Here is a 6,000-nt window from a genome sequence, read left to right as displayed (position 1 = left end):
AGGGAGCAGTTTTACTTTGACCTAATCACCCTTTCCCAAAACCAGTGCAGTACAGCACAAAGATATACTCCCAGAAACCTCTGATTTCTCCAGTGTGAAAAAGCCCAAAGGAGGGTATCCAGCTTCTCCACTGTTATGAGTGCTTCTAAGGATGCCTACACTTCAGTCTCATCTCACAGGGACCACTGGAGAAATAAATAGCATAAGACTTTCAAGCATCAGAGATGGAGAGGGAGAAAGGGGCTCATAGCAATTAAGGCAGGGATCATGGTAAGCTGTGGTTTGGGGAGTGTAAGTACCTGAACAGAGCTCTTAGCTAAGAGCCAGAGTGAGAGCCATTTGGAGAACCAAAGTGATGGTGCTCACTTCAGCAGCACATATACTAAAATCGGAATGATACAGAGAAGATTAGCATGGCCCTTGCACAAGGATAACATGCAGCATTCCATATTTTTTCAACTTCTGGTCTTTGGCCTTGTCAGAATCATCCAGGGTGAAATTTACTTAGGTCATGGTTGATATTCTTGACTCAGCCCGCTCACATACAGCCACTCTGCACTTAGCAAAATGACTAGAAGGAAGAGTTCAACACAAAAGAAAGAATCAGAAACAGTACTCTCTGCCACAGAGTTACAGAATTTAGATTACAATTCAGTATCAGAAAGTCAATTCAGAAGCACAATTATAAAGCTACTAGTAGCTCTGGAAAAAAAGCATAAAGGATTCAAGAGACTTCATAACTGCAGAAATTAGATCTAATCAGGATGATATTAAAAATCAATTAAATGAGATGCAATCCAAACTGGAGGTCCTAATGATGAGGGTTAATGAGGTAGAAGAAAGAGTGAGAGATACACAACACAAGTTTATGGCAAGGAGGAAGCTGAGGAAAAAAGAGAAAAACAATTAAAAGACCATGAGGAAAGGTTAAGGGAAATAAATGATAGCCTGAGAAGGAAAAATCTACATATTGAACAAATCATAGCTGAGAACTTCCCTAATTTGGAGAGGGAAACAGGCATTCAGATCCAGGAGATAGAGATATCCTCTATCAATAAAATAAAATAAAATAAAATAAAATCAATAAAAACCGTTCAACACCTCAACATTTAATAGTGAAACTTGCAAATTTCAAAGATAAAGAGAAAATCCTTAAAGTGGTAAGAGACAAGAGATCCCTAACTTATATGGGGAAAAATATCAGATTAACAGCAGACCTCTCCACAAAGACCTGGCAGACCAGAAAGGGCTGGCAGGATATAGTCAGGTCTTAAATGAGAAGAACATACAGCCGAGAATACTCTATCCAGCAAGGCTCTCATTCATAATAGAAGGAGAGATAAAGAGCTTCCAAGAGATGCAGAAACTGGAAGAATATGTGACCACTAAACTAGCTCTGCAAGAAATATTAAGGGGGACCCTGTAAAATAAATAGGAAGCCCAAAGAACCTACCCACAAAAACAAGGACTGAATAGGTATTATGGTGACACTAAGTTCATATCTATCAATAGTTACTCTGAACATGAATGGGCTAAATGATCCCACCAAAAGACACAGGGTTTCAGGCTGGATAAAAAAGCAAGACCCATCCATTTGCTGTCTACAAGAGACTCATTTGAGACCTAAGGACACCTCCAACCTGAAAATGAAAGGGTGGAGAACCATTAACATTCAAATGGTCCTCAAAAGAAAGCTGGGGGTGGCAATCCTCCTATCAGATAAAGGTTATCCCAAAGACTGTAGTAAGAGATGAAGAGGGACACTATGTCATACTCAAAGGGTCTATCCAACAAGAAGACTTAACAATCATGAATATTTATGCCCCTAATGTGGGAGCTGCCAAGTATATCAAACAATTAATAACCAAAGTAAAGACATATTAAATTATAATACACTAATAGTAGGAAACTTCAACCTAGCACTTGTGGCAAATGACAGATCTTCTAAGCACAACATCACCAAAGAAACAAGAGCTTTAAATGATACACTGGATCATATGGATTTCACAGATATCTACAGAACTTTAGGTCCAAACACAACTGAACACACATTCTTCTCAAGTGCACATGGGACTTTCTCTGGAATAGACCATATTGGCTTACAAACCAGGTCTCAGGCAATACCAAAAGATTGGGATTGTTCCCTGCATATTTTCAGACCACCATGCTTTGAAACTTAAACTCAATCACAAGAAGGAATCTGGAAGAAACTCAAACACATGGAGGTTAAAGTGCAGCCTGCTAAAAGATGAAAGAGTCAACCAGGAAATTAGAGAAGAATTAAAAAAGATTCATGGAAACTAATGAGAATGAAGATTCAAAATCTTTGGGATACAGCAAAAGCAGTCCTGAGAGGGAAATACATCACAATATAAGCATCCCTCAAAAAATTGGAAAAAACAAATACACAAGATAACCTTGCACCTAAAGGAACTGCAGAAAGGACAGCAAATAAACCTATACCAAGTAGAAGAAGAGAGTTAATAAAGATTCGAGCAGAACTCAATGAAGTAGAGACCAGAAGAACTGTAGAACAGATCAACAAAACCAGGAGTTGGTTCTTTGAAAGAATTTGTAAGAGAGATAAACCATTATCCAGTCTATTGAAAAGAAAGGAGAAAGGACTCAAATTATAATATTATGAATGAAAGGTGAGAAATCACAACCAATACCAATGAAATACAAAATTTAAAATAAAAAAAACCATGTAATTATATATATATAATAATAAAAATATTATTATAATATTTTAATAAAGCAATTTATTTATACATCAATAAATTAGTCAATCTAGAAGAAACAGACACATTTCTGGAAAACCACAAACGACCAAAACTGGAACAGGAAGAAACAGAAAACCTGAACAGGCCAATAACCAGGGAGGAAATTGAAGCAGTCATCAAAAACCTCCCAAGACACAAAAGTCCAGAACCAGATGGCTTCCCAGGGGAATTCTATTAAATATTTAAAGAAGAAACAAAACCTATTTTACTAAAGCTGTTCTGAAAGATAGAAAGGGACGGAATACTTCCGGACTCATTTTATGAAGGCAGCATCACCTTAATTCCAAAACCAAAGACCCCACCAAAAAGGAGAATATAGACCAATATCCCTGATTAACACAGTTGCAAAAATTCTCAAAAATATACTAGCCAATAGGATCCAACAGTACATTAAGAAGATTATTCACCGTGACTAAGCAGGATTTATCCCTGGAATGCAAGGCTGGTTCAACACTCTTAAAACAATCAACGTGATAGATCATATCAACAAGAGAAAAAACAAGAACCATATGATACTCTCAATAGATGCAGAGAAAACATTTTTTAAAAGATTTTATTTCTTCATGAGACACACACACATACACACACAGAGAGAGAGAGAGAGAGGCAGAGACACAGGCAGAGGGAGAAGCAGGCTCCACGTAGGGAGCCCAAGGTGGATTCGATCCTGGGACTCCAGGATCAGGCCCTGGGCTGTAGGCGGCGCTAAACCACTGAGCCACCCGGGGGGCCCCAGAGAAAGCATTTGACAAAATACAGCATCCATTCCTGATCAAAACTCTTCAGAGTGTAGGGAAGGAGGGAGTATTCCTCACCACCTTAAAAGTCATCTATGAAAAGCACACAGCAAATATCATTCTCAATGGTTGGAAATACTGAGAGCCTTTCCCCTAAGATCAGGAACACGACAAGGATGTCCACTCTCACCACTGCTATTCAACATAGTACTGGAAGTCCTAGCCTCAGCAATCAGACAACAAAAAGAAATAAAAGGCATTGAAATTGCAAAGAAGTAGTCAAACTCTCCCTCTTCACAGATGACATGGTAAGGTACCTATAAAACCCAAAGACTCTACCCCAAGATTGCTAGAACTCATACAGCATTTCGGCAATGTGGCAGGATACAAAATCAATGCTCAGAAGTCAGTGGCATTTCTATACAGTAATAATGAGACTGAAGAAAGAGAAATTAATCAATACCAAAATCCCATTCAGGTTTATTGCACCCAAGCATAAGATACCTAGGAATAAACTTAACCAAAGTGATAAAGGATGTATACCCTAAAAACTACAGAATGCTTCTGAAAGAAATTGAGGAAGACACAAAGAGATGGAAAATATTCCATGCTCATGGATTGGAAGAATTAATACTGTGAAAATTTCTCTGCTACCCAGGGCTATTTACACATTTAATGCAATCCCTATCAAAATACCATAGACTTTCTTCAGAGAGTTGGAACAAATCATCTTCAGATTTGTGTGGAATCAAAAAAAGACCCTGAATAGCCAGGGGAATTTTGAAAAAGAAAACCAGAGCAGGGGGCATCACAATGTTGGATTTCAAGTTGTACTACAAAGCTGTGATGATCAAGACAGTGTGGTACTGGCACAAAAACAGACACGTAGATCAGTGGAACAGAATACAGAACCCAGAAACGGGCCCTCAACTCTATGGTCAACTAATATTCAACAAAGCAGAAAAGACTATCTCCTGGAAAAAGGACAGTCTCTTCAATAAATGGTGCTGGGAAAATTGGACAGCCATGTGCAGAGGAATGAAACTAGACCATTCTCTTACACCATACACAAAGATAAACTCAAAATGGATGAAAGATCTAAATATGAGACAAGAATCCATCCAAATCCTAGAGGAGAACACAGGCAACACCCTTTTTGAACTTGGCCACAGAAACTTCTTGCAAGATACATCTGTGAAAGCAAGGGAAACAAAAGCAAAAATGAATTCTTGGGCCTTCATCAAGATAAAAAGCTTCTGCGCAGCAAAAGAAACAGTCAACAAAACTAAAAGACAACCTACAGAATGGGAGAAGATATTTGCAAATGACATATCAGATAAAGAGCTAGTATCCAAGATCTAAAAAGAACTTAGTAAACTCAACAGCAAAGAAACAAACAATCCAATCATGAAATGGGCAAAAGACATGAACAGAAATCTCACAGAGGAAGACATAGACAAGCACATGAGAAAATGCTCTGCATCACTTGCCATCAGGGAAGTACAAATCAAAACCACAATGAGATACCACCTCCCACCAGTGAGAATGGGGCAAATTAACAAGGCAGGAAACAACAAATGTTGGAGAGGATGCGGAGAAAAGGGAACCCTCTTGCACTGTTGGTGGGAATGTGAACTGGTGCAACCACCCGGGAAAACTGTGTGGAGGTTCCTCAAACAGTTCAAAATAGAGCTGCCTTATGACTCAGCAATTGCACTGCTTGGGGTTTTACCCCAAAGATACAGATGCAGTGAAAGACCGAGACACCTGCACCCCAATGTTTATAGCAGCAATGTCCACAGTAGCCAAACTGTAGAAAGAGCTTCAGTGCCCATTAAAAGATTAATGGATAAAGAAGATGTGATCTATATACACAATGGAATATTACTCAGCCATTTAAATGACAAATACCCTCCATTTGTTTCAATGTGGATGGAACTGGAGGGTATTATGCTGAGTGATGTAAGTCAATCGGAGAAGGACAAACATTATATGGTTTCATTCATATGGGGAATATAAAAAATAGTGAAAAGGATTAAAGCAGAAAGGAGAGAAAATACGTTGGAAATATCAGAGAGGGAGACATAACATGAGAGACTCCTAATTCTGGGAAACAAGGGGTAGTGGAAGGGGAGGTGGGTGAGGAAATGCGGTGACTAGGTGATGGGCACTGAGGATGGCATTTGATGGGAAGAGCACTTGGTGTTATACTATATGTTGGCAAATCAAACTCTAATAAATAAAAAATATACAAAAAAATGAGAAGCGAAGAAAAAAAAAGTGATGACGCCCCAACCCAACTGGCTGGGTTTGGTTCTGTGTGTCCACCTAAAGGTCTCTATAAGGAATGCCTGGGTGGCTCAGTGGTTTAGCGCCTGCCTTCGGCCCAGGGCATGATCCTGGAGTCCTGGGATCAAGTTCCGCATCAGGCTCCCTGCATGGAGCCTGCTTCTCCCTCTGCCTGTGTCTCTGCCTCTCTC

General features: G+C 39.3%; 1 pseudogene; it reads left to right on the top strand.

The window, feature by feature from the left end:
* Window positions 1-358: 358 nt before the first annotated feature.
* LOC119878749 lies at window positions 359-455 on the top strand (annotated as a pseudogene).
* Window positions 456-6,000: the final 5,545 nt, after the last annotated feature.

This window comes from Canis lupus, unplaced genomic scaffold (genome assembly GCF_011100685.1).
Source record: "Canis lupus familiaris isolate Mischka breed German Shepherd unplaced genomic scaffold, alternate assembly UU_Cfam_GSD_1.0 chrUn_S1881H2080, whole genome shotgun sequence".
NCBI classification, from domain to species: Eukaryota; Metazoa; Chordata; class Mammalia; order Carnivora; family Canidae; genus Canis; species Canis lupus.
This window is presented reverse-complemented; position numbering and strand designations above follow the sequence as displayed.